Source organism: Crassostrea angulata, chromosome 6 (genome assembly GCF_025612915.1).
Source record: "Crassostrea angulata isolate pt1a10 chromosome 6, ASM2561291v2, whole genome shotgun sequence".
Lineage (NCBI taxonomy): Eukaryota > Metazoa > Mollusca > Bivalvia > Ostreida > Ostreidae > Magallana > Magallana angulata.
The window spans coordinates 29739546-29750238 of NC_069116.1; positions in this window are offsets into that span (position 1 = coordinate 29739546).

Below are 10693 nucleotides of genomic sequence, written 5' to 3' on the forward strand. Positions count from 1 at the left end.
GATTTACCCAGAGAGACTGTGGCCGATCGCGGTCTTTTTATTGTACTGCCTTTCATGTGATTTGGAATAAAAGTTTAACAACACAGTCAGTTAAATAGTTTCATTTTTATGGCCACGAATGCTAGTTCACACTTATCCTTGTTTATCCTTATAAAGTCATAGATGGATCTGCTCTCGTGATAATATTGCCTGTACTAGCTGTCGTGGTCAATGAAGCTGACTTTAATCTGCGTTGGTAAATTCTTATACCAAAATTAAAACATATAGAAGGCAGCGCGTTCCTTTACTTATACATGTTTACATAAAATTCCATTCAAGTTAAGGTTTTTTAATGTTAAGATTTCCTGAACGGATGTTTAGTTCAGTTTTAAAAGTTCAGAATCAACTCTAAAATGCCATGTTTTATACAACATACATGTATAATACAAGGCACAAAGTAATATAAAATTCATTCTAGATTCTATCAACAAAGTCTTCTGTACATTCAACTTAACCAGTTTTTCAAAATCCTAAGCCCTGCAATTGATATTTAATGTCAAGTTTTAGAAATAATTAATAAAACTAATAAATTAGAGTGTATCCACAACTCCCTAAAAAGCTCCCATTAAAACATGCGCGCGCATCAGGAATCCAGGTTTTATCTGGCGGCCGCCATATAATTATGTGGCGGCCGCCAGAAAATTATGTGGCGGCCGCCAGATAATAAGTTGCGGCCGCCAAATAATTATCTGGCGGCCGCCAGATAATAAGTGGCGGCCGCCAGAAAATTATATGGCGGCCGCCAGATAATTATGTGGCGGCCGCCAGATAATAAGTGGCGGCCGCCAGAAAATTATGTGGCGGCCGCCAAAAAATTATCTGGCGGCCGCCAGATAAAATATTTTTCATACGTGGCACCAACGGGCTTCCGTAATATTTAATGTCAAGTTTCAGAAATAATTAATAAAACTAATAAATTAGAGTGTATCCACAACTCCCTAAAAAGCTCCCATTAAAACATGCGCACGCATCAGGAAGCCAGGTTTTATCTGGCGGCCGCCAAATAATTATGTGGCGGCCGCCAGATAATAAGTGGCGGCCGCCAGATAATTATATGGCGGCCGCCAGATAATAAGTGGCGGCCGCCAGAAAATTATATGGCGGCCGCCAGAAAATTATGTGGCGGCCGCCAGATAATAAGTGGCGGCCGCCAAATAATTATCTGGCGGCCGCCAGATAAAATATTTTTCATACGTGGCACCAACGGGCTTCCGTACGTAAGGGAATTGAATAATGAGTTTCGAAATTGTTATTATACATGTATTATCACGTTTTGTGGATGGCAACATTTGCAAATCCAACAAATTTTAGTCAAGATACAAGATAAATTATCTCATCTTGTCGAAATAGTTATCGCAACAAAATATAATAGTTATGTATGGTGGCATATTTCTGCCATCCACGTAGTTTTAGTCAACATAACATAACACGTCAAGTCGAGATAACTATCTCGCCAAGTCAAGATAACTTTCTTGTTTCTCAACAAACTCCGACTTCTATTTTGTCTAGTCTACATAAGCTATCATATTTTGTTGTGATAACTATGAGATAATTTATATTGCATCTTGACTAAAATTTGTTGGATTTGCAAATGCTGCCATCCACAAAACGAGATGATACATGTATAACAATTGTATAAACGTATTTTGGAACTCATTATTCAATATTCCCTTACGTTTCTAGAAAGGCATTTGTGCGTAGTCAAAATGAAATATACCGAATTGCCCGTCAATTGGTGTCTGGTCAGTTATCTTTTAGTTGATCTTCAGTTGCAAAATTCATATATGAATCGGTAGTTAACATGAGTATATAAATATGCTGACTATAGAGCTTTTTATGCACCTTGAATAAAAGACTAATGACGCAAGGTTGATATTGAATTACATGTTAATTAGATTAACTCATACAATTAAAGATTATAATACTTTTAAAAAACAGTTTTCAGAAAATTATTTTTAATATGTTTTAATTAGCAAGGAAAACAAAACAAAAATATTAGGATAAAGTAGAAATACAAACAATACATGTAGAACCATATACGGAAGGTAAAAACATGTTTATTTTAATTCTTAGCACAACACTTTCAATTTCATGTAGTTTTAAGTATTAAAGACAGTTCAGCTTTATAAATATAATAAAATGACGTACAGTGTTTAATAATAGGGAAAATGAATATCAGCATATTTAATATATATTTTGAAGACAGCCTGATAATTTTCATTAATATTCCTCGATGCAGAATAAAGGAGTCCTTGGTAATTAGTTCCAATATTCTATTATCAAATATCTATTCATAACTTATCTTGTTTTGTGAATGGCAGTATTTGCAAAGTTCATGAGTTTTATTCAAAATACAAGATAAATTATCGAGATAGCTATCCCAACAAAAAGTCGGTTTCGGTTAAGAAACTAGAAATTTATCACGACTTGATGAGATAGTTATTTTGACTTTACGTGGTATACTATGTTGACCAAAAATTATGTGGGTGGCAGAAATATGCCACCATAGTTATGTAAACTAAACCAGAAAAAAAGTCGAAGTTAGTTGAGAAACAAGAAAGTTAACTTGACTTAACGTGATAGTTATCTCGACTTGACGAGATATGCTATGTTGACTAAAATTATGTGGATGGCAGAAATATGCCACCATAGAACTGTTATTTGCGAACGAGAAAATTTCACGAGACCCAATGGTACCTCGTTATCATGAATATATCTCGTCGCTATTCAGTCTTTTGAATAACTCTCATATTCATTATTCTCACTGAAAAAGGCGCAATCGCGAAGATTTTTGTCATTTGTCAATCACGAATGAATCGCGAAATAAAGTCGACGCAAATAAAATCTGCTTTACAGTGCTACAGATTTAATCCGCTTATGTTCAAAAGTAAAGTTACTAACTTTAAATAAACTTAAGTATTTTGCAGATTTACAAAACAATTAACAGATGGGACAACAGATTACTTCCGTTATTTTTGAAACTCAAAAACACTAGTATATCGAAAGTTCTACATGTAGTTTAAACACATTAGAGAAAAGCATTATTTTTAGATGAGTGACAAGTTTAAATAAACGCATCCTTACAATTATTGTATACAGGGGTTATTTTCGCATCGTGTAATTTTCGCCCTTGTACACTTGCAAACACTTTCGCCCAGTTCTGAATTCGCCTAGATACAGTCGCATTTAAGAGAGATAATTTGAAACGTTGACATTCAGCCAGTCTTAATTTTGCCGGTTGACAACGAGGGCGAACGGGGCAGAAATAAAACGAGGGCGAACCTTTCCATGTATACAGTATAACTATGAGAAAATATGTATTTACGCCATATATACATGTACAATGATATTTCCTCATTACAATTATATAAATTATTGTAATGGCGTAATTGAATGGTTCTAGTTTTATCTACGCCTTTCAGACATTATTCAACAACACAGAGGAAACAGTACTGGAAGAAAACACTTATTATAATAGCACGGATACAGCTTTTTAACGCATGTTACAATTATTGTTAAAATTTTTCAAAACCGCTCACCGATATGCATTTCTCCATACTATGAATATTGAATACCAGTATCGATTTTGTTGGATTGACAGGAAAGAACTCTTCCATATTCCGTTTTCTTTCATTTCATCTTTAGTGTTATGATTTTTACATTGAATGAAAATTTTGAAGAATATAATATATGCATATTTCTTGTTATAAGTTGGTGCTTTGTTGAATTAAAAAAAAACCCCGAAAATTATATTTTTACGCATACCTTTTGTCGACATAATATTTACCGCATTCCTCTATTAATTGTCATACTTCTTTCATTCATTTGTATATTATTTGGTGCATTTTTATCTGATGATAAAAAGGTTGAGGTGTACATAAATCAATATGACTGAACGAAAATTGAATTCGAAAAATTCTTTTTAACTTCAGCCTTTTCTGAATAAAAAAATAAATAAATTATTCATTTGATAAAGTAAGTATTAAAAAAACTTGCTGGTTTGTATGTTACATAATGTTGAACAGATGCGCGCTCAGAATTTGTGTAAAAGGTGAACTCCCTGTCATAGAATTTTAGATAAAATCTAATGTTCCGAACCTCTCACACTGCTACTGCAAGTAATTACAACAATTTCTTTAAAATGGGTATCATGACATCATTCATTGCTGTTCTAATGATAATAGTGTTTTGCATTTAGCCTACCAATGAGTTAAAAGGGGGCGTATGGTTTACGATCGGTCAAATGATAGACTGGAGCATGCAGTCAAATCGCAAAACTTCAGATACGTTTTAAGTGTTTGAATGAATTTCAAACCCATGTCTTGGGCCACATAAAGTCACATCGTTAAATATTATACATGTATGTGTATGTTCAGTATGTACTCTCTGGAGACCGATGGGTGAAGCTTTCGACCACATGACAAGATTTTGCACCGAAATGCAGTGACAACAGGAACCATAAACAGATGACATGTATAAGCTTGTGATTTTTTTTTTCTACCATGATTTCTGCAAACAAAAAATTGCTCTATAAAAAGTTGTTAAGTTGAATCATCCAATTTTAAAATGTACGTCTGCAAAATGAAAGTTCCTAAACTTCCTCAATAGAACAATGTGGTTCATTTACGCATTTTGTCACGTGTCTCTGATAATACAAAATTTCGTCATTAAGAGTCGAAATTCTCTCTTATTCTCTAAGTACTTGAATCACTAAGGGATTGTTGAAACATTAAGTTGATGGCCTTTGTGACCAGATTGCGCTTTATGGCACTTTATTATTTTTTTTTTATCCAGCCAATGAGAAATAAAAAAAATTAAGAATTCAAAGCATTTTCCAGTAACTCTGAATGTCATGCAATTACCTCGTGCAATAAAATCATATAATACAAGAACAACACTTGATACAATATTCACGAAAGCAGATTTGACATATATACGTCAAATTATAACGCATTAATTTTGAGTCGTCCCTTTTCAAGCATTTATTATTTTTTAAATCAAGATACGTGAAATGAAAATATTTTGCATATTCTATCAAAATCTTTATTGATTTGAACAATTCAATTTTTTTCAAAGATTAAATTCTTACTTGCTATTATAAAAAAAGACCACAAATCAAGGGATCGCAATTTTTTGGAAGTCTAATTACATAGCACACAGTCACTAACGGATAAAATATGCAGTTTTCGTTTTCAATATGAATGCTTTGTTTGAATACATAACTATATAGATAATATACAAAATGGCTTGAACGCATGCGCTGTCGACTTGCTAGATTCTTGTCATAGCCCAAGTGACATTTTTTTCATTTTATACTATCACATGTATGTCATTAAAAAGACTAATACTAGTAATGAAAATGAATATATTATTTACAATGTTTTATGTTTTGTCAAACCTGAAAGATGAAATATTCACCCTTGAAAATAGATATCCAATTGAAAATATTTCATATCAAATTAATGTTTTTTCGAACGAGAAAATAGTTTTTTCCTTGGAGCATTTTTTCAAAAGAAATTTCAATGAATCGGAATTTCCTTAAAAATAAGTAGTTTTTTCTTAGGAACTGCCAATGTCTTGATAATGTATTTGAATTAACATGCATTATTTTCCAATTAGAGTCATCAGAGTGACATACATGCAGTATGAAATGAAAATAGATATGAAATAGAAGTAATGCATGTATATCATTTTGATATAAATAAAACAACTAAGGAATTTAAGTCACATCGATAATAAGGGTAGCCTTCGATGAATTTGACAGATTCGATGAAGGAGTTGTTGAATTGACTCTCTTCCATCGTCGTAAACATTTTTCTAAGCTTTACTGGTAAAATATCGCATGAATATCGCGTTGTTCTCTTTTAGAATCGACATATTTTTTTCTTAGAAAGTCCTCATTGGTAATTATTTTGAAAATCTACAAGAACGTTCCATTGAACTGCCGTATCGCATTTAATTCAAGAGTGCTCTTTCTTTTCATGTGCATGTGTTCTTAAACCTCGAACACTCGATGCTACAATTGCAGGATTGTCAGTTTTGGTCTCTATTAGGGCCTTTAGAACCATTTTGACAAGAGCTTGGACCTTGGGTAGTTGTGTCCAACAGCAGTAAGACATAGGCCCTTCAATTTCATTGCTGGTCACTCAGTTGAATTTTGAATTCAACAAGATTTCTCTGGCTTTTAAGCTAGAGCCATTTTAACAAGACCTTGGACTTTCGGTTGGACGTAGCTATCTATTTCTTGCGTCAAAACAAGTTAGAATGACAAAGTTTCAAGCGTAATATGCACCGATTATTAGCTCAAAAGCCAGACAAATCTTGTTGATTTCGAAGAGCCATGGCTGAGTGGCCAGCAATGAAATAGACAGGCCTAGGTCACATTGCTGTTTGACACAACTAACCATAGTCCAAACTATTGTTAAAATGGTTCTAAGACTAGGCAATCTATGCACATTTCACTTGAAACCAGCGTCATTTTAACCTGTTTTGATGCAAGAAATAGATAGAGACATTCTACCGAAAGTTCAAGGTTTTGTTAAAATGGTACTGATTTCACGTTTGCTTCCTTAAGTCAAGATCTTATAGTCCAGAGTGGTTAGGTAAATTTGTAATCAGTATTTTGAACGAAATCGTGTCAAAATAAGTATGAACAAAATCTATCATTTGATTCGCCGTTCATGCAGATGAAATTTGTGAAAATAGATACTGAAATACATGTATTAGTACAGTACTTTTGTGGGCACAGTAAGTTTTTATTCTTACAAATATCCAAGCATATACAGCAACTACACATACCATTTTTTCTCAATTTATTCTATAATAATTATACAAAAATAATAATCAGTAGTTACATATGTACATCTGGTTACATGGAGTAATGAAAAGGCAATGCAGAAACACTTATACATTGTAATTGAAACGAAAGCATTAATTATGAAATTATCAAAATGATCTTCAAAACTTCTTGGGTTTTTGCATGCTTGCTGAATAATCAACCAATTGTTTTTCCACCATGGGAGATGTCCTTGCCTCTACGGTTAGTGTATGTTATATAAAACCTAAATGAATGGAGAATAACAATGGATGAATTAACTCGTGTATATTCTCATGAACATAAATACAAATATTATAGCCAATTGTATCTTAGTTTTTGTTTTTATAAAACTCCAGCTTGCGTGTGGTGTGTCAATGTTAATTTGATAACTCAAACCTGAAGAGATTATAATAACAGAAAAATTCATTAGTCGAAGAGAATTCCAAACAGGTACAAGAACAAAAAAACTTTCCTTTATTTTTCCTATAATGAGTTTTAGCATTTTTGTTTTGTTAATGACAATTTGTGTAATGAACTTTTAAGTTGCCTGTTTTCACAAGTACCTGCTCTGGGGAATGGAAAGTTTTATTTTCCAAGAAGTTCGCTATGGCCACCGCATCTTATTTGGTTTTGGCTCCATCTGAAATGTTATACAACTCTACACTTGCACAAGGGTCCGAGGTCCCTCCAAGTGTCATCATCTGGTCTGGATGGACCCTCACCGTAACATTCTACAAAAATACCTGCCAGTCTTGATGCATGCATCCGACACTATACTCCATCATTTACCATGTTTATTTTCATAACTTACAAAGAATTATATTTTCTGGCGTTATTTCCATAGTGTAAACCTTGATGATTTGAGAATGTCCTATATTGCATGTACATTGAAATATATCTTCACTTATTATCAAAAATGTACTTAATACATACTAGTAATTTCTCAAATAATAATGAATAATTGCCCAAACAGTTTGATAATCAAGAAAATTCATTTCAATTAAGAGGGTTATATATCGCTTTAAATAACCTTTTATTTCATCATTTTCCCTTTAAAAAAATAGTAAGTGATATGATAGTGAACATTACTAGATCAGAGAAACAATTTTAATTGGCCGGACCAATCAAACAACCACGTAGTTAGTAATGTCTCAGCTATGTTGTATTAAAACAGAATCCTTCTTTTGTACGGAAGAATAGCAGAGAGTACGCTGTATTTGTTTGGTCGATTGGAGAGCTGCAAGAGTTATCCTAATTTGCCTGTTTGCAGTATGAAGATCTCCGGTAGATCTCCACTGTCTACTTTCCTGGACCAGCTCCGGGGGCCAGAGGTACATGTAACAAATGAATACACCCCAGCTGGCAGGAGTTTCTGTATTCTGATTTTAAAAGATTAGTGCGAATGTTTCTCGACTTGTTGCAGTACTGCTGTTGTCATCGGCAAAATCCCATCGTGAGCCCTGGACCGGTAAATGTCCGAGTAAAAAAAACCTGGCGACTTCGAGAGAATAATTACGGCGGCGTGGAAGGGCCAGATGAAAAAAAAAATTAATCTTATTCGTTCGGACGAATTAGCTATTTGTTCGGACGAATAAGTTATTTGTTCGGACGAATTAGGATTTGTTCGGACGAATTAGGATTCGTTCGGACAAATAAATTATTTGTTCGGACGAATTAAGATTTGTTCGGACGAATTAGCTATTTGTTCGGACAAATAAGTTATTTGTTCGGACGAACTAGGATTTGTTCGGACAAATAAGTTATTTGTTCGGACGAATTAGATATTTGTTCGGACGAATTACGATTTGTTCGGACGAATTATGATTTGTTCGGACAAATAAGTTATTTGTTCGGACGAATTAGGATTTGTTCGGACGAATTACGATTTGTTCGGACAAATAACTTATTTGTTCGGACGAATTAGGATTTGTTCGGACGAATAAGGATTTGTTCGGACGAATTAGGATTTGTTCGGACGAATAAGTTATTAATAGTGGTACATGTATGAGAGAGAGAGAGAGAGAGAGAGAGAGAGAGAGAGAGAGAGAGATATGTCATAATCATGGATACATAAATGTGAAAAGTCTAATCAGTTAAAATGATCATGCGCGGATCCAGAAAAATTTACCCGGGTGGTGGTGGTGGTGGGGGGGGGGGGGGGGGTCTGATAGATAGTTTTGTTTGCGGGGTGGGGGTGCAAGGCCCCCCGACCACCCCGGCTCTAGATCTGCGTATAGATGTACATGTATGCCAACTCTAGTCAGCGCAGGTTTTTTCTTAACTAACTATAAGTTTTATTTCGCGCAATGCCAGAAGAAATGATTCCAATAGTCATAATTATATGATTCCGCAGGTGGATTTCGATTGTCGATGTTTATATTGAAAATATAGTCATTCTCCTGTTTACTTGGGACGCTGGACATACGAAATTATCTTTCGCCTTAACTTTATACATATACATGTATACGATCAAAGTTAACTGATATACTTCGTGGAATTGTAATAATCGCACAGTTACTTTTAAAAGTGACTTATAAAACAAGCTAATTTTTACTTATACTTTATAATATAAAGTCAGCAAAATATCACAACATCCTAACTATAATGCAAAAAGTAATAAAAATAGAATTTAATGATAAAAATACTTATTGTCCGTCAAATAGACCTCTGATGACGTATTTGCATGTTAAAATTATCATATGGCTTTGTAAAGTTTTCCTATGTTTAGAATCTTAGGAGCGCAAATAAAAACATTATCAATAATCATAACTGATTGAATAATCATAAATGATTGAATCAAGTTATGGGGGAAATTAAAATAATTGGACGATTTAAGGTGAAATAAAAGCTTACAAAACAATTGACAATTTTATACAATATTTTCGAAAGGTTGTATCTCATTTTTCTTAACTATTATTGAAAAATTTTGTTTATGAATCATACTATCGTAAACATCTGACGCCTATTTTCATCGGTCCTATGCGGCATCCAGGTTATTTATAGATAAAAAAACTGCATATGATGACGACTAACTTTGATTTTGTATGATCGACGATTTTTGATGCTATGTCTGATTTTAAAAATGAAATAGATTCAAAGTTCACTAATGAGACAACCATTAAGGTTAACATTAGTTTTAGACTATCGAAAACCCATGGCACCATGATAATATAACTCCAATCCTTTAGATAGATAGAGTTTGAAAATTGAGCTTGACAGCACAATATGTCAGATATTGCATACATGTCAGATAGTATACATGTAACACCTATGTCTATATTATTAACAATTTATCATTTGAAGGAAAGGGGTGGCTTGACCCCCCCCCCCCCTTTCATCTACATCATTACCAGAGCAGATACATGTAGTCTAAATATACATGTAGTCTTTATATTATAAAGTATAAGTAAAAACTAGTTTGTTTTATAAGTCACTTAAGTAATTGTGCGATTATTACAATTCCACGAAGTATATCAGTTAACTTTGATCGTATACATGTATATGTATAAAGTTAAGGCGTAAGATAATTTCGTATGTCCAGTGTCCCAAGTAAACAGGAGAATGACTACATTTTCAATATAAACATCGACAATCGAAATCCACCTGCGGAATCATATAATTATGACTATTGGAATCATTTCTTCTGGCATTGCGCGAAATAAAACTTATAGTTAGCAAAGAAAAAACCTGCGCTGACTAGAGTTGGCATACATCTATACGCGGATCTAGAGCCGGGGTGGTCGGGGGGCCTTGCCCCCCCCCCCACCCCACAAACAAAACTATCTATCAGACCCCCCCCCCCACCACCACCACCACCACTACCCCGGTAAATTTTTC